The sequence below is a fragment of the Lagenorhynchus albirostris genome, chromosome 10, assembly GCF_949774975.1.
Source record: "Lagenorhynchus albirostris chromosome 10, mLagAlb1.1, whole genome shotgun sequence".
NCBI lineage: Eukaryota > Metazoa > Chordata > Mammalia > Artiodactyla > Delphinidae > Lagenorhynchus > Lagenorhynchus albirostris.
Genome location: NC_083104.1, coordinates 12,460,273 through 12,485,212, shown reverse-complemented (window position 1 = coordinate 12,485,212; position 24,940 = coordinate 12,460,273). Strand labels below are relative to the sequence as shown.

The 24,940-nt window shown below is 41.3% G+C and overlaps 1 protein-coding gene across 1 annotated transcript in view; it reads left to right on the top strand.

The window, feature by feature from the left end:
• Positions 1–409: 409 nt before the first annotated feature.
• Positions 410–24,940, top strand: part of LRRN1 (leucine rich repeat neuronal 1) — a 37,199-nt gene continuing 12,668 nt past the window's right edge. Inside the window, exon 1 of the mRNA XM_060163880.1 lies at positions 410–813. The gene's annotated coding sequence lies outside the window, so the exon portion shown is untranslated. The remainder of the gene's footprint in view (positions 814–24,940) is intronic.

Sequence of the window (24,940 nt, the reverse complement as noted above, 5' to 3'; positions counted from 1 at the left end):
GTGTCTTTTGCTAAGAAACGGCAATGTGTTTTGCCTGCCTAACCCAGCCGCAGCCTGTCGTCCCCTAGACAAAAAGCGGCAGCCCGCTGCTGCCTGCAGCGGCCTCGGCGGCGACGCAGGGAGGCCGGGCCACCTGAGACCCGCGGCGCTACGCCTTTGTTGGGCGGGCTACAGATGGTGCCCCAGCACTGGGTTGAGCCGGGGGCGGGCGTGGGGGGCCGGAGGACCGGAGGGGGAGGTCGGGAAGGGGGTCGGGCGGGAGGGGAGGAGACCGTGGAGCAGCCAATCGGAGTGCAGCCCATCAGCTGACCGCTTTTGCTTACACCAGGTGCACGCCGGCTGCGGGGAGCACAAAGCCGGGCGCACCGAGGGCGCCGGCAACAAGCCGGCGAGCTAGGCGAGGCCAGTGCGTCCGCGCCTGCAGCGCCCTCCGGGCGGGGAGAGGGGCCGCCGGCGTCAGCCCGGGCAGCGGCATCCGCGCGGTGGCGTCCCTAGGCGCCCCGGACGCCGTCCTCCGGACCTGGACGCTCGCTGCCCCGCCCTCTGCACCCCACTTCTGCCTTTTTTCCCAATCCTGACTGCCCCTGCCCCGGCCCCCGAGAGCCGGATTGAGCCCAGGCCCGCGCAGCAGCTGTTGCTTGTGTGGCTGCCTCGCCTCCTGTCTTGGTGTTCTGCCGGGAGCCCCCCAAGGAGCCTGTGGGTTGGGAGGGAGGCGCCGCTCAGCCGGTCCTCCTCCTCCTCCTCTTCCTCCTGCTGCCACCGCCGGTGCCTGGTCCGTGCGCACCCCGACACCCCCGCCAGCCGGGCCTCGGGGTAAGTGCGCTTGCCTAGCCGGGCAGCGGCGGGAGATGTGGGCGGCAGCGAGGGGAAGTCGAGGCAAACTTGGCGGTGCGGTGGGCCGGAGAAGGGTCTGGGGAACCTGGGACAAGATCGCGGGCCTAAGGGGTACGAGGGGGCGCGGCTCATGAAACTGGGGAAAATGACGAAGTCGGGGAAACCGGAATCTAGTGACCTCCTTACTGAAAAAAATCACTGGGGTCGGGGAGAACGATACTTCGGAAGGAAGGCCGAACAGAAGCGAGCAAAAGGCATTGACAGGAGGCGAGCCTGCTAGATTTCAGGGACCGACGCGGGGGAGGGTGATGCCCGGGTATCCGGAGGAAGGAGGGCTGCTGGAATGTGAACTGAGGAAGGCAGCCGGAGCCGGAGAAGAGCGCGGAGAGGGGGCCCGGGGAGTTGGAAAGAGGACTAAGGGAAGGGGAAAGAAGGTGGCAGGCTGTGGAAAGAGAAAAGAGGAAGGATGTTTTGGCGGTGGCCTTGTAGGTAAAGAAAGGGACAAGGGGCGTAATTCACAAAGCATCGAGTGTACTGAAGTCAGGGTATTGGGAAGAATCTGCTCAACTGTCGCGCGGTCGAAGTGGGGAAAAGACCTCATCCTACACGTTCTGAGTCCAGAAGGGGTGGCAGCCTCAGGAGGCTTGCCAAGGATGCTGAAATGTCAGGGAAGCCTCGGTCCGCTCGAGGCACGGAGCCGGTGCTGGGTTCCCCGCGCGGCCGGGGTCGATGGCGAGGAAAGTTTGCCAGCGAGTGTCCTTTGTGCTGCGTGGAGAGGGGTGTGGGCAGCCGCCGACTCGGCACTTCCCAGGGCCCTGCACCGACTACCTCCGCGGAGGGGAGTCCCTGCTTGGCAAGCCCAGGTAGAGTGGAAAGATCGAGTAGATGGAGGGGCGCGGCGCACTCGGGACTGGTGGGAAAACCCGTCCCAGGACGGTTGTGAGGGAGCCGGCCTGCCTACTCGCACTCGGAGGTTCGGCGGTGGTACCTGCTCTGGCAGACAGGGGGCCTTGACTGCTGGGTTCACCGCTGTAGCCAGAGTGCCTGGAACTGAATGAATGAATGAATGACCGGGGTGAGAATGGTTTTGAGGCATTCGAACCACAGAGGAAAAGGCCACGGGTCCAGGAAAAGAGACCCTTTTCTAAATCTCATGCCACCATTAGCATTAGCATTTTCACTCCCAGACCCAGAAAATAAAGAAAAAGTGGAATTCAGTGAGGGGACAGGTATTACTGACTTGAGCTGTTGCTTGTAGGATTTCTTTGAAAGACAGTATGTTGTTTTGTTTCGCAGTTTGCCTTGCCACGATGGTCTAAAGAACTAATATTACCCGAATACGCTCATTACTTCATTTTTAAGAGCTAGGACTGGAGAGCTGGAAAGTTCAGGAAGGTACTTGGATCAGTGTAAGTCTAGAGTAAAAGTGGTGTTGTTGGCTCCAGGGCCATGTGTGTCCCGAAGTCTCTGATTCGCATGCAAATGTGAGCGAATCCTGGCAGATGTCTGGCCTCATCCATTCACATGAAGGAATTTGAAAAGACAAGGAGTCTTTAGTTAACAATAGACCTTAAGAAAATGGAATAAAGGCGCAGTGAGTTTTTCTCTTTGGGAATTCCAAGGCGTGCTGACACCTTTATTTAGGAGCCAAATTCCCTGAGTGCTATTGTATTGAAAGCCTCAAGTCCTGCTTGCTCTTTACCTGGCTGTGTGTTTTTGTGCAATTTCAAGCTGGATGTTCTGAACTAGTGAGCAGAATGGTTATATGAAGCAGACAGTAACTTAATTTCACTTCTGGTGGTTTCAAGTAATTTCTGAATTGACCCCTCAACTTTTATTTAGTTTCTTCTCTTTTTCTTTTAGTAATCCCACCTCCTGCTCACATTTGCTCTCCATCCTCAGAAATATACAATATAGGAGAAGATAGTTGTAGGTGACTAACAGGAATCTCTCATTAGAATGTCCATAGTTCAGTCAAAATCATTTTAGTAACAAGCACCAAACTTGTAGAACTGCAGGTGATGAAACCATCACGTTCCTAGTCACCTGAGGGGTTTTCGGGTCACAGGACAGAACAATGAATAGCGAGGCAGTCATGCAATAGACCCCAAAACAGGGACATTTCTGCCTTGTCTAAGAGTAGCTAATAGACCACTGCACTGCTCACCTCCTGGCACTGATCAACCGGTGAACAAAAGGCGGGCAGTGTGGGCCACACGTGAGTCCCAGGGATTATACCTACTGACAGGCCAGCCCAGTGGCCTCTTCTTTTGTCAGTCTCAAACACTGTTGAAGGGAAAAAGAACCTATTCACTGAACAGCGTTTGCCACTGTATGCTATATATTCACTGAAAGGGACATTAAAATACAACCAAAAAAAAAAAAAAACAAGACAACATTGTTTTGAGGACTCAGTGGGGTGGGGGTGGGGGATGGGTAGCAGATGTTAGTCTGCTGTTTTACATGTTTCCTTAAGTTATTTTCGCTGGTTCAGTGACTTTTTTACACATAAAGCAGTACTTTCCCAGGAGGGGAAAAATGAATTGAGTCAAATTTAAGTAAGAAAATGTTATAGCCAAGATTACATTTTCTGTCTTAGAGCTATCTAGAAGTCAGAAAGTAACAAATCACTATAATAAACTCTTATGTGACTTAAGCCTGGGATTTTGTCTTTATTATGGACTTGAGGGCTACCTGTACAATGCAGTTGACATTTCTAAACTAGGCAATAAGCCATTTTATTGTAAAGTTATCATCTAGGTATTTTTGAAACAAATGTAAGTTTAAAATGACCAAAGCCTCATATTTTGTGAGAACTTACTTCGGCTGTTACCTGCCTGTGTGAAATCTTTGTTCTGCAAGTCTAATGAAAGGGAAGATTAGGGCTTACTCCTTGGTAAATAAAAGTAATAAAGTACTTATTATTAGAAAAGGATCACTCTGCTAAATAAAATCTTAGACCGGATCCAACTGCCGACTCTGGTTCTGAACAATAATATAGGTAGTTCTGGGCAGTGTCTGGAATTCCCAAAAAGCAGGGAAAAACTCAACCATTGATTTCTCTCTGGTTAGACCCTGCTAAGGCTAGCTTCTTGACCTGAACTGTTAGAACAATTATCACATATTCTAAACCAGTGACACTCATGGGAACAAACCCAGTAGGTACTAAAGAAAATATGTCTCTACAGAATTATAATGCCACTTCCCAAGCCAGTTGGGCATGATTATAAATAATTAGAATGGCGGACTTTTTAATGTCACCATAAATAAGCCATGAATAAAGTATGGTAAATTATAGGACCTGGGTGTCACTTTTTACTAGACTTTCATAATGCTTTCTTATAATTTATTTTTAAGCTACAAAATAATAGTTCTTTGAATGATTTGCTTGAGCACTAATGTAAGCTTGCTCAAATATTGTATTTAACTTTTCAGAATTATTATGCTGAACACCTATTTTGGGTTAAGGCAATCTGGAGATAAAGCAAATTCCATTTTAGATTCATAATTATATTTTGGTTTGGGGGAACAATGTAAGTATCTTTAACTCATGAATAGAGCTTTGATTAATATTTTATTCAAGATGAAATTATAATTATATAGATGAAGTCAGAAAAACATGTATTCTCTCTTGTTTTGGCTCAAAGTGCAGAATAGAGACAAAAGTTAAACCCTATATGTAAAATCCAATACTTTAGTGACCAAGGGAACCATTCATTCTACAAGTCTTCTTAAATGAAGTTTGCCTTTTAAATTTTCTTGTTTTACTTATTTTATGGATACATCACTGGATGTACCATCCAAGTCTCAAAACATTGACAAATGAATAATAAATTGTTTACTGACATTAAAATTACAATACATGATAAAATAATATAGTATATATTTTCAGACTTTATGGCCACCCTATAGAAGTGTTAAGCATATTATTCAATAATTAAAACATATGCCGTTTTATGTTAGAGTTTTTTTTTAAGAAACAATATGTAGGCTTATATATTATTATTCTTATTTTTACTTTTTGAATATTTCCAAAAGGTCTAACAAAGGTAGGATATTATTAGCAGTTTTATCAGTTATTTGGTTGGTAACTAAGCTAACTAGTCATAGCCAGTTGATCTTAGATCAGCTTCTTAACCCCACCAACCCTCAGTTTCCTCATTTGTATCGTGACAAGGATGGGAGAATAGGGCTGGAAGGACTAACTACCATAATTAGTGAGATTGCTAAAAGGTTTGTGGAAGCTGTGTGTGTCTTCAATACCACAACTGACATAAACATTTAACTTGGATGGAACCATTACACTTAATATACCAAAAGTCATCCTGAGATGCACAGAAACTAGGCTTAAACTTGCATTGATACAGACTGGAGGTCTGTCAGCTCTGATTTGACGGTACCCTCCAAAGATGCTGCTGCCTTGACTTACAACATTTAGTTTTGAAAACTGTGTTTACGATGGCTTATTGCCTTCCATTTACACTCTTCATAGCTCAGGGGTTGAAATGTTATTTGAAAGCTCTGATTAATATAAATGTCTTGTAATTTTCTGGCCATCCTAGCTCACATCTATTATACCCCTGGCAGACATGTGGACTCCACAACTGCCCCCTCATTTGTATATGAAACAGACACACTGGTGGCATTTTTTGGTTACCATAGTTACATTAACAATATACACATGACCTGACATACTTCTTCGTGAAAGCTTTTTGTTGCAAATATTATGTTGACCTGGGAGTAAAGGACAACTATCTAAAGTCTTAGGCATACATAGATTAATCTGTTGTCCATTTCTGGAGCCACCATTTCAATCATGGGAGAAGAGCCATCCTACCGTGAGGTCCAGGAAAAGGCAATCGCAAGACTTTGACTAGCAAAGATGTCCAAGGGAGGCATTTCCAACAATGCTTAACCTCTACAGGAGGATGTCTGTTACATATTCATTTCAAAATATTTGCTTCTCCTATTCACGACTGCCCTTTGTGAGATAATGTATCAGCATAGTCATTTTTGGTCCATACAGGGAAAAAAGGACAGCATCTATCTCAGTAAGACCTAGGGGACAAAAAAATCAATCTGCGCTATTAAGCAGTAAGCACAAAGAGAGACTCTTCATTTAGGAAAACTAAAAAAGCTTTACAAAGAAAGAAAGATTGCTTAATTGGTTTCACGCCTATAATTTTCCCCTCTAGAAAAAAATGTTAGCATGGCAATAAAGAATATCACTAACCTGCACTGTTATTTCACAATAGTAATAAGTCTTAATTTGCATCTATAATAATCACTGTAATCAAGTACTGTACAGAGACTCAGGAAGGCACAGGCTCATTTCCCAGCTCTGACACCAATGACTGAATGTGTGACCTTCTGGATGTCCTGCATCCCTCCTGGTGCTTCACGCCCCTATCCGAGTTGTGTTTTAAAGGATCCAGGAACACTGGTAGATATTTCTAGTATTACCACTGCAAAGAATTTGATTTCTGCCCTATACGTCATGATGAAATGGAGAGCTAAAGGTCTGGGGGACACGGCAAGGTGATTTTTCTGGTTCCTAATCCCACAACTGAGATATTGCTTTGTTCTTTTAAAAATTTTCTCCCCCTAATAGGACAATTCCCCACCACCTCACTTGGACTCTCTTGAGGGAAAGAATTTTACTTGGGATATATAGGAAGCTACTTAGGATTACAGAACCCTTGCACACTCAGTAAATATATACTGACCACCAGCCATGTACCAGGCATCATAAGAGGGACTAAAACCAAAAGAAATTAGCTTGACTTTTCTGCATCTTGTATGCTTAATCCATCATAAGCATTTTAAGTATTTATTGAGTGCCTGGTCTGAAAAAGCACTTGGCTAGATCTAGCATGGAGGCTTTCAACTAGGGATGATTTTGAGCACCCCCCACCCTCAGGGGACATTTGGAGACATTTTTGTCAATTATTGTCACAACTGAGGGTGGGGTGTGCTACTGGCTAGAAGCCAGAGATGATGTTAAACATCCTAAAATACACAGACAGTCCCTCCACAACAGAGAAGTATGTGCTCCACATGTCAGTCAGGCCAAGGTTGAGGAATCCTGCTCTGGTAGAAGTAGCTCTGCCCTCAGTGAGTTTAAGTCTCGTACAGGTTACAGAAAGGAGACTGGCAAGTACAATAAAGCACGCTGTGATGGTAAAAGTGTGAGCTACAGAATCTGTACACAAGTAGGAGCCTTCGTTCAAAGTTTGGCTGCCAGCAAAAGCTTTAAGAAACACTCTGATCAATTCCCAGAACGGGCTATCACCTGGAACAGCAGTGTTCAGCAGGAGACAATTTTAGATCTAACCTCATTGAACATAAGTGAGTTGGATGGTTGTTTGAAAGAGGGCAGACGCCTTAAGTTTGTTGGGAACTCTACACTGGGGATGGAGTTCTTAATTCCTCGTAGGACTCAGAATTCAGAGTGTCTTGAGTCGTTAGGAGAGGAGGCTGGAAACAGAATGAAAGTCATTGGCAAGAAACATAGGGCTGTACAAGCTGCTTAAAGAGAAGATGTAGCTGAGTTGACAAAGTGAATAATGGCTTATGTTTTAGAACCTCAAATTCTGCAGAGTCCTTAAATATGTATCTCGTTTGACCTGCCGCAATCTGAGACACCAAGTATTATCATTCCTTCTCCCTTTTTTCAATAACTAAGGAATCAGAGCCATGGAGAGATTCAGTGTGACCTTGGACGAGTCACTTAATATTTCTCTAATGTTTATCTATAAAAGAAGAGGGGTTGCAAGGCTCTTCTTCCTAATGCAAGTTCAGTTTGTCTAAGGACACATCTAGGGAAACAATGGAGCTGGGATAAGACCAGCCTCACTGCCTCTCTCAGACCCAGTGCCTTTCCCATTCACACCAAGGCTGCTTCCTGGACCATGAAGTCAGAACAGGTAATAATATGACAGTGATTCAGCATTGTACCTCTTGGGTTACCAAAAAGAGCAAGGATTTTGGATGCATCAATTATAATGTATAATGCAGAGAAACTTAAGCTGGGTTTCCCAGATACCTAAGAACTAATCAGACCTTCCCTCTAATATTTTATTTTAAGCTGACCATAGAAGCTTAAAAAAATACTGTGACAAGCTGGGAAGAAAAAGGTTCATAGGAGAGTGATGCTAGGGTAAGAAAATGATATAACCCAGAATGTGTGTGCAGAACTGAGGATGTTCTGCCTAGAAAAGAGATGCAGAAGTGGCGTGGCTTTCTGCCTTTGATTTTGCTCTGTTCTTTGGCAGGGGTATTTTAACTTTTCCTCCCAGAGAACGATGACCAGTGTGTACATACACACACATGCACACCCACATACAACAGGGATGACATACTAGATTCCATACTGAGACATTTATGTTTTTGCTTTAATTAAGACTGGCACATTAAAAATGAGCTTTGGGGAGAGTCTTCTCTCAAGATTTTAAAGATTTAACTACTTCTCACTTCTCTGCAATGCAGCAATGTTTTCTTGTTAGAAGGAAGACTGAGAAGCTGCCTGACTGCTCAAATTTCTTTTCATCTTCATAATTCTGTGATTTCCAAGATCATGAGCGACAGTTATGTAGGACTTCAGCCATGACCTGAGAGTTTCCGAGACACTAATGGAATGTATATTAACTTATCCAAGCATGATAGAACCACTGAAGACTCTGGAGTGGCAATTAACTGGATTTCTCCACTTGTTCTTCCAGCTGATTGTAGTTCTTTGCAGGGAGAACTACATGTCAGGTTTAACCCCTCAAAGGACCAATTAGCTTTGCTGTATCCCAAGGGGATATAGTCTGTCTCTGGAATCCCAGCTGACCTCCCGCACATACCCACAAACTCATCATTTCTCTCCTGGGAGGCCAGGTGAAAATTTTGGGTCTCTTCAAAACCATCTGAAGGAAAAACACAAAGTATGTGGGCAAATACTGGTGGGATAGTTTTCTCTTCATGCATGAAGGATAACACTGTCAAAATAGAACCCTAGTGAAGAAGTTTCCAAATGGCTTCACCCTCAGGATAGAGCAATGGAATGAGAGATTGACTCCATGCACATGAGATGCCTTAGTTTTCAGGAAGGAAATATTATATAGAACTCCCAAATAGCATCCCCAGGGCCCACCATATTACCTAATATAGAATGTAGAAGCAGTAGGAGAAAGGTAATGCTATCCAACAATATTGTGCCTTTCCAGTGTGCCAGGAACTATCTCACACACCTTACCCACATTCATTCATTTAATCCTTGCAACTACTGTATAATGTAGACACCCGCTTTACAGCTCAGGAAACTATCGCACAAAGCAATAAAGTAACTTGCCCAAGGCCACAAACTAGTGTGTACTCAATAAATATTTATCAAATGAATGAATGAATGAATAGAATATACATCTGTTTTAGAGGAGAGAGTCCTTTATTCGAATTCTCAGTTTATAGCAGTCCTGCTTTCTAAGCAGGGCACTTTCAAGAATGATGACAAATGAAGTCTGGATGACAGATGAAGTCTCAGAGCTGGTAAGTGACAGAGCAGGGATGTGAACTTGGGTCCGACTCTGCAACTGCACTGTTAAAGCACTCAGCTATGCTTCTTTCTCTTTAATTGCAGCTACAAAACAAAAGGATTGGACTAGACTAGCTTTCATAGCCCATCTGGCTCTAAAAATTCTACAATTCCATTACCAAAGTAAGGTTTATGTAAAATAAAACATGATGTATATTTTATTACTTTAAATTTTAAAATCTGATATTTTTATTTAACCAATCATCATGGAATTATCCTTTAAAATTACATTGGAGTTATTAACAGCATGTTTTTAAATTGTTTTTAAGATAAGTATTTTAAATAGATGAAAATGCATACTTAAAGATTGCATTCTCCTAACCAGTACCATCACATGGCATATTGAATTATATCATCATCTAAATTTAGAAGGTTTCTAAAAATTGAAAAACATCTTTCTGTTACACAGAGAAAAGAAGTCAAATTATTAATTGTGAAAAAGTTACTTTGATATTTGCAGAGATAAGGAGATTGCTGAATATTATGAAAAGTATTGAGTGATTTTTACAAGAGCTTAAAGCTGCTAGCAATATTAGAAACTACTTGAGATTTGCTTCTAAATATTGTTTTGCTTTAAGAGATCCTTCTGGCATCCAAGTGATGCATCAGAACAATGTGAGTCCCTGCCATAGTATTACAGGACGTACAATCCGAGGCAGGGCAAAGAGAGTGGATAAATAGGCAGGTCTTAGAGTTGGGAAGAATTGGTTCCAAAACTGCATCCTAGCTGTGGCCTGGAGTGATTTCAGTGAGCCTCAGTATCCTTATCTGTAAAATGGGGATAATAATAGAACCTGCCTTATAGAATCATTGGATTCATTCAATGAGATCATGTGTCTAAAGCCCTTTGCACATTTCCTGGACCAAGGTAAGTGCTTAGTAAATAGTAGCAATGGGTAGTAGTGGTATTATTATGTGGAAATCTGGCATTCTGACTGCTATTGTGTCTGGATGCTCTTTTGGAGGCAAGTGGAGGTATTTTAACAGACAAGAAGAGTCAGACTAGATATTTGAGAAGTCGATAGTTCACACCATTGTCACCTTTTATGATGAACCCCAAGAGAGCTTTATATTTGTCCAGACATGCAAGAAATCTTGAGTCAGCGGATGTACTTTGAAAGAAGTGGCAAACAGATGAATACATTAAAGCTTTTTGGTTTCTAGATTCTGCTTTGTATCCACTCTCTCTTTTCTCTCTCTGAAAATATTATAATACCCCCAAGTTGTGATTCATAAACTCAGATTTTCTAACCAGAGAGAAAAGGTTCAGTTCAGAGCTATCATTCCCCAAAGAGGAGCTGAATTCAAGACATTGTTAGAACTAACAGACCCAAAAGCTTCAACTCTCTGAAATCCACTGTTAGATAATAAAGTTGTTGAGGCATATAAAACTCTTAGAACAATGGCTAGCATCTTGTAAATGCTCAATAAATCCTGCTGCTACCACTGTTATTGTTGATTCTGTGTATCACCATCTTCATAACATTTATCTTCTTGCTTCTTGACCAAACTACAAAGCTCCTGGTTGGGAGCAGATTAGAAACCCAATGCAGTGTAACCAAGAGTCCTCCTGGGAACAGGTCAGTCACAAAGCAAGAGGAAGTACCAGGCAAGCCAAATCAGGTGACTCTTAAGAAGACCCCTGGTAGATTGACATGGGAAAAAGTTGCTCTGATTTAGCTTCTATAGCCTCTACCCTGTTTCAGCTAGCAGATTCTCCTTTACTCATGAATGGGAGTGTTAGAATACAATTAAGTGCCTCATTTTCTTTGAGTTCTTTGAGGGCTGGAAATAATAATTATATACAGAGAACCTTATATTCATTGTCTGTTTGTTTAATTCTTCTAATCAGAGCTTCCCAACTGGTAGCTGGGTGCATTTACAGGTAATTGGAGATACTGATACTCTTAGCCCTTGGGGAAAGCCAGTACCACCCAGTTAGTCACCTCTGGTTACCCTTGCCAATAAACAGCATTTTCTAGTGTGCTGAGAGGACGGCATAGCAACTATTATCCCTGGTTTAAAGATAAGGAAAAAACCTGAGACAAAGAATTTGTCCAGTATCTCACAGCCAGTTAGTGTATAGGACCAGGCGCTTTTAACTCTGGTTTTCCTCCAGGCTGAGTTAGTCACACTGTCTTTGACTTTCCCACATTTCCTTGTCCTCACTTCAAGCATAGTGTGTTATCTTAGTTTAAAATTATTTATTCACATCATAGTGATACCACCCCTCCACCAAACAGCTCCTTAAGGGAAAGGCTATGGCTTACTCAGCCTTGAGTCCCTGGCACCTAGAAGAGTACTTGGCACATGGAAAACACACTTACAAATATTCAGGGGATGAAAGGGGAAAGGGATTTCCATATCATGTGTCTTCTTCATTTTGCCACACTGTTTCTTCTCATAATTAAAAAAAAAATTATTTCCTAAATAGTTTGGTAGAAATTAGTAGCTCTTAAACCTGTGCTTATACTCAGAGATGTTAATACATTACTATTCTAGACAGGTTATTATAGAAAGCTGAAATCATTTGAGGATGCTTTTATGTTATTAATGCCAAGGAAGTGTTATTAATCAAAAAGTATTCATTAAATGCATGTAGAATATCCAGTGCTATTAGCAGGGTGATGTGGAGGAATGAAAAAAGTGTACAAGGTGTTATTTCCATCCCAGATAAGCTTTGAGACTCATTGGGGAAACAGAATGAATAGAGACGAGACAAAATAATTAAGTGATCATCTGTGGAAATTCCACAACAACAGAAAAAAAGAGGGGCTTGGATGAGATGGGTCTGGGTTTGAATTTCAACGCTATCACATACTAGCTGTGTGATCTTGGTTAAAAGACTTAACTTGTCTGATCCCCCAAACTGTCTCATCTGTAGAATGGAGGAGTGATATGACCCCACAGGGTTGCTCTGAAGATATGTGGGAAAACTCTTGCTATAATGCTTAGAACATGACAGTCATTTACTTCAGTCACTTGGCAAATATTGACAGCATCACCTCTGTACAGATCTTTTTGTGTGAGCTGGGGATACAGTGGTGAGCAAAACAGATGAAATGCAGTCCCTTCCTATGTGGGGCTTGCCTTCTGAGGGGGGATAAAAGCATTAATCCGATTATCACACAAGGAAATGTAAAAGTATGGCTGTGTTAAGTCCAGTGAAAGAGAAGTTCATGAGGCCAGAATAGAACATTACATGGAGGCTTCTAAGAGAAGACCTGCCTAAAGAAGTGACATTTCAACCAAAATCCCAAGCATAAGTGAGAATTAGCCAGGCAGTGGGGTGCAGGGGGGAGCTTTGTAAGCTAAGATTTGGAGGTTGGAAGAAACTCGATGGGTTTGAGAAACAGAAGACCCGTGAGGCTTAGAATAGAGCAAAAGGGAGGCCATTAATCTCAGACCTTCCTTTCCCCCTTCCTCGAAAGTACACTAGAGTTCAGACAAGACAGATTATTATGAAGTTCCGCAAAGGGGGGAGTTTGCATTATGTACAGAAGGGATGGGATGTGTTGAATCTAGTCATGGAAAGGGGAAGAGAACAGAAGGCTTGAATTCCTGGAGAGAAGAATTGCAGGAGCAAGGGTTCAGGTGCCTGAGCTGGCTGAGTGGCATGCCAATGCCTTGACATATTTGGACTGACATACCAAGACTAAGAGCTAAAGAGCACAGGAGGAGAAAGTCTCTCCTTCCTTTCTGTGTGGTCTTGGGCATGTTACTTAACTTTTCCACCTCTTGGTTAAAGATAAAATGTATGTGAGAGTGACACAGTGTCTAGTAAGCTAATACACATTCTTTTATTTCCTGCTCTCCATTGCCTTTTCCCCCCCATAATACATTTCCTTTTATTGTAGATGAACCCCTGATTAAGACACTAGCTAACTGACAACACATCAACTTTGTTGCCCACAGATGTAAATTTTTAAATACTAGTTTAGGGTTATCTTAAAACCCTCTTGCTTGGTATGCAAATGTTTCATGTGTGGAATATCATTCTTGTTCCTGGTCTCCATCATGTAAATTGCACTTAGCCACATCTGGCCGGGTGTTAACATGAAAGACGTGACTGACGTTGAGTGTTCAAGATTCTCCAAGAGATTTAGATGGTGAGTAATTTCATTAGGGTGCTAATGACCATAAAACCTAGTTGTTATTGATTTGTCCTCCATGGAGAGATCTACTTTTCTGCCTGATCTCAATTATGGTTCATAATACAGAGGTCGTTTCAGCACTGAGTTAGCATGCTGCCTCTGTAATAATTTGTTTTCGCTTCATCTTTGTATTGACATATAACTTAATTCAGACACTATCACCAAATAGTTATCAAAGAAGATGATGGAGATAGTCATTTATTTTTCAGTAAGATGCCATTATCCTTCATCTTTGTACTGTGCTTTATAGCAGTACATCGCTGGTTCCCTGAACACTTTTATTACTATTCTACTTTTCTTTTTTAATAGTAATCTTTTATTTATTTATTTATTTTTATATTTATTTTTGGCTGTGTCGGGTCTTCGTTTCTGTGCGAGGGCTTTCTCTAGTTGTGGCGAGCGGGGACCACTCTTCGTCGCGGTGCGCGGGCCTCTCACTATCGTGGCCTCTCTTGTTGGGAGCACAGGCTCCAGACTTGCAGGCTCAGTAGTTGTGGCTTACGGGCCCAGTTGCTCCGCGGCATGTGGGATCCTCCCAGACCAGGGCTCAAACCCGTGTCCCCTGCATTGGCAGGCAGATTCTCAACCACTGCGCCACCAGGGAAGCCCTATTATTCTACTTTTCTCTCCATGCCTCTTGAGATCTTCTTAAGTCTTACGAATTTCACTTCTCATTACCTCTTATTTAGCTTATTGAAAGTGCTTCTTAGTGGGTTTCCCCATATCCATTATGTTCCCTCTCCTGTCTTACACACAGCTGGTGGATCAATCTTTCTGAATTGTAGAAATGATCCCATAGTTCCCTGCAAAGACATTTAGTGGTCCCCACTGATAATGAGATTGTGCTGGATATTTTCCATACCCCTCCAGAACCACCCTACTCCACTTTGCTTTGTAACCTGAGAATCAGATTGTATGGACTGTCCCAGTGGGTCCTCTGCCATCTGGTTTTTGTTGACTTCTGCTTCCTGCAGTAGCTAGCTCAGGAGTGTTTGGCCATCCTTTGTGAGTTTACCTTAACCTTGTCCATGCCTTGTAAATGGTCCCTTTTTAAAAATTTTGTTTATTCACTCGTTTTGAATGTACCTTCGTTTTCTGCTAGGTCTCTGACAAGGAAAATAAATTGAGAGAATACTTCCTAGTGAAGCATAAAAAGCCCTCCATAGCTAGGCACCATCCTTCTTTTCTGTCTTGATTTCCATTCCTATCTTAGAGACCTTGAATCTCATTCACAATGAAATAGTTCTGATTCCATGTACCTATTCCGCCTCTGCTACTTTGGTGCCTTGACACCAGCAGTGTGCTGGTAAATGTTTAACAGTCAGCTCTCCAAAAAGATAGGCCTGATTCGTAGTGTTTGCCAATTTCTGTAGTGTAAAGTACACTCACCATGACCAATTGTAAGCTAACAACATGATGTCTGTAAACTTGGATGTGAAACGAAATGCTCACGATTGGCTCAAGACACCACTGCTTTGCATACAACTTCACCTCCACTTATGACGCCTGCTTCCCCCCACTCCCCAACAGTGCCTTACACAGAAGCTGCCCGGTCAGCTATTCTAATTCATTTCTATTGTTCCTTTGAAGGGTACAATAACCTAACTGCCAGCCAGCCACATGTTGATGGTAATACTTCTGAACTCAGAATTTGCTCATGAGTGCTAACATGGGTGATCGTTAGATTTTGGAGACTTAAAATCCTGAAGCAAAGATCAGTTACCTGTCCATATTTTATCCCAAGTTGCTGAAGCTTACAAGTTGCTTAATTCTCCAAGAAAATAATTCTCATTTTCTGGTCTTGTGTTCAAATTATGTCTTCATTATCCTCATTTAAATATAACTTGAAGTAATAATAAAACAACATTAATATATTTCATCACTATTATAACCAGTTGAACATTCCACAGTTTAAATAGTGTACTTCTTAAACTTAAAACTCTACAGAAAGCTTTTAAGGTGCATGTTAGTCCTAGATAGATAAAGATTTGCACTGCATTTTATTCTAAAATGTACTTTATTATGAAATAACCTTTTTATTTAGTCAACCTTTCTAAGAGATAACTTTAATTTTGCTTCATTAAAAATATCATTCCTATATTTAAAGTTCAAAAAGTAACTACAATTTCCATTAGAAAACTAGGGAAAGTAATAAAGATGATCTTATAATAGCATTGGATTATTTTGTATTTTAATGGTTATGATGGCAGTACAAGATATTTAACTGAAACTATTCTTTTAACTTTTAATTTAATAAGACACACGAATTGAAGAGCGTGTAGAATGCGTTATGATTTACAATGCCTGCTGGCATTTTAATGTTCTCAGCTGTTCCTTTGCACCATTGATTACACAAAGCCTAAACTGTGTAATTAAGAACCATCCCACTAATGTGCTCTGGTGGATTTATGGCATCCAGGTCATCCATGAGCTGAAGTACTTTGAGTATTGGACCATTAGTTTCGAATGCATACTAACATAGGTGAACACATTGGCATCAAAGAGAATCTATAATAAGAAACTATTTCAAATTCAGGGAGGTAGCTTTCACCTGATTTTAATTTACTAAACCAATTTAAAAACCAGATTACTAAAATCCTAATTAACTGAAATTCTTTTCCTCTAGAGTCCACTTTTAGGAGAAAATGGGAAATTGGAAGAAAATAAGTTAATAACCAAGGCTTTAGATTTTTAAAAAATTTCCAATATGAGTTCATTATCAAGGCCTTGAAGAAAAAATGTCTTTTAAAAAAACAAAAATTTAACTACCATTATCAAAGGCAAGAAAGTGGGTATTAGAGATTGAAGCTAAAAGCTTTCTAGGAAACCTTTAAATTTGCAAATTCCCTGAGCCTAATCTTCTGATTAACCAAGGTTTTACTTTACAAGTTAGTTTTATTCTGTGTACCTGGGAGAACGCTGCAGTGTATTCATGCTACTTACTGGAGGTCCCATAACATCACTGAGGCGGGGCTTCCCTGGTGGCACAGTGGTTAAGAATCTGCCTGCCAATTCAGGGGACACGGGTTTGAGCCCTGGTCTGGGAAGATCCCACATGCCGCGGAGCAACTAAGCCCGTGCACCACAACTACTGAACCTGTACTCTAGAGCCCGCAAGCCACAACTACTGAGCCCACGTGCCACAACTACTGAAGCCCGCACGCCTAGAGCCTGTGCTCTGCAACAAGAGAAGCCACCGCAGTGAGAAGCCCGCGCACCGCAACAGAGTAGCCCCCGCTCGCAGCAACTAGAGAAAGCCCGCGCACGGCAACGAAGACAGCCATAAATAAATAAGTAAATAAATTTATTTTAAAAAAAAAAGATCACTGAGGCAAGTGGGTTCACAGAAAGGGTTCTCACTCAGACTGTAACATACTTGGGTTTAATATCAGCTCTTTTACCAATTAGCTGTGGGAATTCTGGTAAGTCACTTGATCACTGAGCCCTAAGGTCATTTATAAAATGAAAAGAATCACATCTGCCACCATCTCGTGCTGTGAGAATATAGGCAAAGCACTTCCCACGGTGCTGTTCCTCTTGCTCTATATCCTGCTCCGCACCCCTGGCCTTTGGCTATCTTAGCACTCTTCCTTACAGAGCCACTGCAGCCCCCAAGCCTTCAAAGGGAAGGTTTGAACAGGCAGGCACACTTTTTGCTATATTTATCCTCTCCCAATGATGAAGAAAATCAGGTTCTTTGAGTCCTTATTAGAACAAAGTCATATAAAAATAGTTTAGAAAAAGAACTGAAACCAAGTTTATTTTAAGAGTTCAGGGACAGATGGCTTTATTTTGCTTCTTTAAAAAAGATGGCATTCTGTAGAAATACAATGTGCTTAAGGTCTATCAAACTGAAGGGCAAATACTGTCACTCCCTGAAACACTGCAGTCTTTAACCTTGAGTAGCAGGAACTTTTTACACTAAAGATATGTATACTTCTATATGTCGGTCTCCAAATTTTAAAGGAGCATTTCAATGTGGAAGGGATATGTTCTTGACATTTTCTCAGTCTGAGATTTAAACAGCACTTAGTCTCCTATTTGGCAAATTCTAAGCAGTCAGATTCTTTAGAGAAATATCGCTAGATGAGATCTAAAAGTATAGGCTCCCCTCTGAAGGACATTGGATGCTTTCATTTTTTCAATAAAAATTTTGTGAAAATGTCAGTTAGGTAATAAAGATTACTACTGGATATAAAAAAATATAACAAAAGGTAGTACAGAACTCTCTTTGAGCAAAGAACGCAATAAATATTCTGAAATGGATGTAAAAATGTTTGCCATTTTTTAGATGAGAAGTTATTTTCACTATTACAAACTAAACTCTCGTTCAGTCTGGGAGCAAAAGAAAATACAATCTAATGGAGTTGCTTGACTTAGTTGGCATCCAAAAATCTACAGCGTTTGTATTAGCAGCCTACATATTGGCACTTTCTGTACCAACCATGATGAGTCTATTTTTTTCATTGGTCTATCTGTAGTTTTGAATATATAATCAAGAGCCATTGTAGCAACTGGCTCCTTATGGAACATTTATTAACATGGCATGGTGAAATCCATGTGTGCAGTGAAAATACTAAGCAATATACTGTGAAGTTCTTAAAAAGAAGTAGTGAAACTCAGCCTTCTAGGCATGTTAAGGCTGCCCAACTAAAGATCTCGCATTTATTTAACATTTAATCATGTCGGTAATTACAGAGCAATTATTTTATATAGACATATTATGGGAGGAGAGTTAAAATAATTTGTAAAAAGACTAAAATTAATTAATTTCATGGTAGTTTTTATATCACTGCGCTTGCTGGTACTAAAAAGGAGCAATAAAAATAGCCCAGTTGTTGGTTCATGTTTTGTTCTGTTTAGCCTTCTGTCGGTTTCTCAATTCAATAATGTTAAATTGCTACCTTATGATTCCAGTTATGCAAAAATAGCTCATTTCTTACGAAGAAAGAAAGAAAAAAAATTTCTTGATCCTGCAAGTAATGTAAACAGAAAGAAAAGTTTTTTTCCTGGTCCAGCTTCCTTTGCCTGTCTTAGAATGTGAGGTTTAAAAGGGATTTGAAAGACTGTAGGTTCAAGAAGTCTGCAAACTGTAACTGGCACATGACTTTCAAAACAGTGGAGGAAAAATGATTTTGGCATGGAGCTGAAATAGCTCATGAGTAAGTATTAGTCTTGCTTGCTAAGTCCTAGAGAAGAAGCTCTAAAGATTGTCAAGTTTACCACGACATTTAAAATTAAGAATGGGTATCTCCCTATCCACAGGATGTATAGGCAATGGTAGAAAACAACCTCTTTTCATAATCAGTGTATGTGTTGTAGGTATGCAGTGGGGAGAAAGGTGGTGAGCAGAGTGAGCACCTTAAATATTAAATAAAATAAGCATTCATGTAAAAATAATTAGGAAAGTAGTTAATACACATATAGCACTGTATTATTTTCAGGACTGCCATAATAAAGTACCAAAAACTGGGTGACGTAAACAACAGAAGTTTATTGTTTCACAGTTTGGGTGGCTAGAAGTCTGAAATCAAGGTATCAGGATATCAGCAGGGTCATGCTTCCTCTGAAACCTGCAGAGGGTCCCTTCCTTGCCCCTTCCTAGCATCTGGGGGTTTGCTGGCAAACTGGTGTTCCTTGTGTACTGGTGTAGCTATATAACTCCAGTCTCTGCCTTCATTGACACAGGGCATTCTCCCTGTGTGTCCCTGTATTCACATCATCTTCCCTTTTATAAGGGCACCAGTTATATTGGATTAGGGGCCCGCCCTGCACCAGTATGACCCCATCTTAACTAATTACATCTGCAACAACCCTATTTCCAAAAAAGGTCACTTTCTCAGGTCCCAGGGGTTAGGACTTCAACATATCTTTTTGAGGGAGTACAATTTATTTGAGCCTTTTAAACGACCCCATGAAGAAAGGATGCTCACACTGCTCTCAAAGGAGGACCTGGAGCCTAGAAAAGTGACTCTCATGCATGCAGAGCTGGAGTCTGTTGGCTCCAAATCCTGAGTTTACTCTCATCTTCTCAAGAGCTGCCTTATCAGTTGGCATGTTTTCCCATCCCCTTTCTTCTAGCAGGAAATATAGAGATCATTTCCTGAGTTCTCAAAAACGATTTTCATCTTTCCTACCATAATATGAATTTGCCTTGCTGGTTTTTAGCATTACTTTTATCTCATATCTTCTACTATTATCTCGCCCAAGGGTATGATCCCAAAATGACAAATGTTTTTGATGGGAGCCAACTAAAATGCTTAAAACAAAACAGGGGAATTAGCACCTAAAGGCCTATTCATTCCACAACGGATTCTGAGTGCCCCCTAAACACTCAGCACTCTACCAGGCACTGTGTAGCAAACACCATCAAAAATTCGTAATTTCTAAAAAGTTTCCTACACTCAGCCTTTTCTTTAGGAAATAGACAAAGAATCATGACATTTGCTACAGGGACAGACATTTTTTGTTTAGGTTAGTTTTTATGCAGGATGGTTTCTGACAACTATTTTCAAAGAAGGTAAGGAGAACAATGGTGCACTCTGATACTTGGTTTGAAGGCAGAAGTCCAGACTTGTTTGCCTTATCCTGAGATCTGGACAAAAGAATTCTTTCTTTATGACTTTCCTTCTGGAGTCAAATTATGAATCTTTTAAAGAGTGCATTGGCTTTCCTATGTTTGCCTTTTGCACACCATCATCCATACACCTGTTTCAGGTGGACTTTGTTCTCTGGGGTGGCAGGCCCCATGAGTGGAAGACTCTTGAAAATGTGTTTTGTGACACATCTTGGTTGTTTCAGCCAACATTTATATACCACTCATAGGCCAGGCACTGTGGCACAGTGCCCACCAAGAGGAATAAGACACAACCTTGGACCTCAGTTATATATTAGCTTAGAGTTTGGGTCACCTCTAAAAACATCTGGTTGAGTAGCTGTAGGAAGGAAACAGAGTGGCTTAGAGCAAAGCCAAGTCAAGTGACATCTTTGCCTTTATCAGGCCCAGGCCAACGTGGCTGCCAGACCCTCTGAGCCTGTGCGTGGTGATAGGGCAGAGCCCAGCTAGGATAGCCTGAGGCTGGAGTATTAAACTTGGTCTGCTTTAGAGCCCCATGTGGAGCTTTATACACCCAAACCCTATCCCAGACCAACCTCATCAAAATCTCCATAAGGAATGAGAATCTGCATTCTTAAAAAGATCCCTGGGTAATAAACAGCTAAGTTTGTAGATCTAGGGCTCTGCTGCCCAATACGGTAGCTGCTGGCCACATCTGGCTGTTTACATGTAGTTGAAATAAAAATTTTAAATTCCATTTCTCATTCATACCGGCTACATTTCCAGTACTCAGTAGCTTACTCAATCCCCTGTTGGGAAGCGCCAGTACAGAACACTTCTGTCATCAGAGGGTTGGACTGGAGAGCGCTGATGGAGCTGTCACATGCTGGCAACTCTGATCTCTCCTTCCCAAGGATCCACATATCTACTCACTCCTTCCTTCCTTTTGACATGTATCTTATTTTACAGAGTCACTTGTGTATTTGTCTTCTTCTCTCTCCACAGGATTATAAATTCTTTAAGGGCAGGGTCTGGTCTTTCTGGCTCTGTGACACAGTAAACACCCAATGAATATTTGTTTGATTTAATGAATCTAATTAAAGTAGGCATCAGTTTATTAGATCTCTTTTGCATTTAGTCTGAATCCTGATTTCATCAGAGTCTGGCAAAAAAATCAGAGAGCAGGATTTTCATAAATCACAAGCATGAGGATGGATGGGGAGCAGATATGTGCTAAACTGCAAGCTTTTTCTTCTTCTTCTTTATTTTAAATAAAAGTGTGACATTTAAAAGCACAGGGTTTTTATATCAGCCCAAATGTAGAAGAGACCCAGTAGGACTGAACATTTGCAAGCTTAATATCATTGTCATATTTGGGCACCTGGAAAGCACATTTTAATTGATTCAATTATTTTATTTATTTATTGAGTGCCCACTATGTAGATGCCAGGGCAGTGTCATTGTGAACAAGACGGAAACAGGGTCTCTACCGCATGAAACTCAATTTAGTCCTGGCAGATTAAAATCTTGGCAAGGACTTCCCCTGCCCAGACAGACTGGAATAGAAGAGGAGCATCATTTGGCCTCTGGCCTCAGGTGCCTGGATTCACAGACTCTCCACCACTCTACTGGCTCCAAGATCTTGGCCAGCTTATTTCATTTTTCTGAGTCTCCATTTCATCATCCATAAAAATAGAAAAATTAATGTTTCCTACCTCATAGGGTTGTGAGCATTAAATGCAATAATTTATGTAAAGTGCTTAGTGCAGTGCCTGTGGCACTGTAAGAGCTAACTGCTGTTAGCAAGTACTGACTGCTATTATTATGACTACTACTCAGCCAAAACGACTCCACAACAAACATTAGATGTAAAAATGGGAAGTGTCTACAAGGCTAGAAAATACCTCATTATTTGGAAGAGATGCTTTCTATCTTTCTTGGGCTAACAATTTAACTCCCTTTGCTTTTTGTTTACATCTTTGCAGCCAGAGTATTTAAGATTGATACATAAATGTTGGTAAATGCCCATCTCTTGCTTTATTTTTTGTTTCTTTGTTTGGCGAAGGATTTAACTCATTTGGAAATGGAAATGCTTGGGTTGTCATTCAACCTCTCTAAAGGTAGAGAGGTGTATGCACCCTTTTAGCATAGTGCTTGCAAAGGAGAATTCCTTAAAGGGTTTTACCATTAAACTGCAAAATTGAAACCCTAGGTAACCAGCATGTAAAGATTTAATTAGCATTGTCTCATTAAAATAAATGCGTGACATAGTCTTAATTCCAAAAATGACATTGCCTTTGAAAATGCATTTTGGAAATGAGCTGGGGAAAAGGGAGAATTGAACTTTGAAGGCGGTAATGTGATAATTGGGGAGTTTGCAGGTTGAGCCTTTTCTGAGTCCTGCCCATTGTTTGGTCTGAGGGAGAAGGACACCTGCTTATATATCTGTATTTCATGTTAAAATAAAACAAAATAAAAATCGTGGTACTGGGCTTCCCTGGTGGTGTAGTCGTTAAGAATCCGCCTGCCAATGCAGGGGACATGGGTTCGAGCCCTGGTCCAGGAAGATCCGACATGCCACAGAACAGCTAAGCCCGTGCTCCACAACTACTGAGCCTGCGCTCTAGAGCCTGCAAGCCACAACTACTGAGCCCACGTGCCACAACTACTGAAGCCCATGCACCTAGAGCCTATGCTCCGCAACGAGAAGCCACCGCAATGAGAAGCCCGTGCACCGCAGTGAAGAGTAGCCCCCACTTGCCGCAACCAGAGAAAAGCCCGCACACGGCAACAAAGATCCAACACAGCCATAAATAAATAAATAAATAAATAAAATTTAAAAAATTAATTAATTAAAAAAAAATCGTGGTACCTACCAGATTCTTCTGTAAAGATTCATTGCAACCAAACTGCAGAACTACTCTTGTGCCCGTGTTCTAAAATCTTTCTAATATTCTAGAAATCTATTCTGTCCTCAACTGAGGGATAGAAGATGTCTCAGTGGTACACAAGATTTTTGGCATAGAGATGATCCATCCCTAGATCTTCACTCTGATCTCTTGAGCTCCAGTCATTTGGGAGGAATCTGTATTGCCTTTAAGAGCTATAAATGCTCCCAGCCAGCCAATCTATACTTTTGATACTTCATGGACAGTCCCACTCCTCTGATTCAAAAGCAAGCGTTCTTTGGGATGATCAGGTGACATGTGGGAGGTGGTGTTTAGGGTATGGGCTTTGGAGCCAGGCTGTCTTAGTTTAAGTCCTTCTCCATCACTTTCTAGCTGTATGTCTTGAGCAGGTTACTTAATATCTCTATGCCTTGGTTTCTTCGGTGTGAAAAGGGACAATCATAGTTCCTACCTCCCAAGGATGTTATGAAGGAAAAATAAAGCACTAAATAAGGGTTGGGCTTGAGAGCGAGAGTGAGAGAGAGAGAGAGAGAGAGAGAGAGGGAGGGAGAGGGAGGGAGAGGGAGAAGAAGAGGGAGAGAGAGAGAGAAGCAAAAGAGGAAAAGAAGAAAGAAAAGAAAAGCTGTTCCAGATAATTTTCAGGAAATGTATTAATTTCCTTGTTGGAAGAGTAGATATTCAGTCGGTTTTCAGCACCTGACTCTAATTTTCTAAGTTGAGAACTCCAAAGGAAATGCATGATTATTGAGATTCTACTATGTACCAGGCACTGCTCAAGACATGCTGTCTCATTTAATCTTCACAACACCCATGTGAGGCAGATAAATGTTGATCCCCTTCCAGCAGGTGAGGAAACCAAGGCCCAGAGAGTTAGAGTAATCTGTCCAAGGTGACGTATGTAGTTCCAGGACATGGCCCTAGCTCTGTCTGCCTCTTTAGACCATTTCTTTTTTTAAAAAATGGCTAAACACAGTTTCTCTCAAAAAGCCAGGATCAAGTGTTTTTCGCAGGTGTAAGAAGTGCTGCTTACACGGGTGCTATTAAGAGTTGAAACTCAGAAAAAGAGTCCTAAGACATCATCTAGACTTGCCCAACCTCACCACTTACAGGCAGGAAAGATGGCCAGCATGATCTGAGTCGGAGGAAAAACCAGAGCTAAGGACTCGGGTCACCTAACTCTTCATCTAATACTCCAATCTCTGCACCACTCTGATTTTTGAACTACCTCCAAACCAGATAAGATTCAGAACTAGACAGTATTAGGGCATGAGCCTTATATCCTTGACTCAGTCTTATTTGAGATCTTGGACAAGCAACTTGACCTCTCTTTGAAAAATAGGGACGATCACACTTTATACCATATACATGTAAGTCACTCACTATAGTGGTTAGTACATAGTAAGTCTTCTATTAAAGTAAGTCTATTAATAAAGTTAGCTAATTCATATTATTATTATTCATGAGGCGTCTCCTGTCTTTAATGCTCACTTTCCAACTCCTACTCATGTTTGAAATCCACTTTACACTTCTCACATTTGAATATCTATGCCCTTATAGAGTTTGCAACACACAATCCATCAAATTAAAGGAAGTTCAATTTATGCATTTTACAAATTAAAGTTATAGAACAAATCAACCATTATAATCAATTCACTGCCATGTTTTAAAAAAATCAATGAACATTGTTTAGATGACCTGACTTAACTTTTTGTAATAAGTTGGCCATCAACATGATTGATTGAGCTGTCCACCCTATCTCTGATCTACCTAAGCAAAGGTCAAGACAGAGGTTACTAAACAAGCCACAGCACTCTTCCTAAATTGAATGTTTTCCTATGCATCTAATAAATGGTAACTGATTAATGGCGTGCTAGAGGCCAACATCCTTCAGAGAGTTTTGGACCCTGCCCAT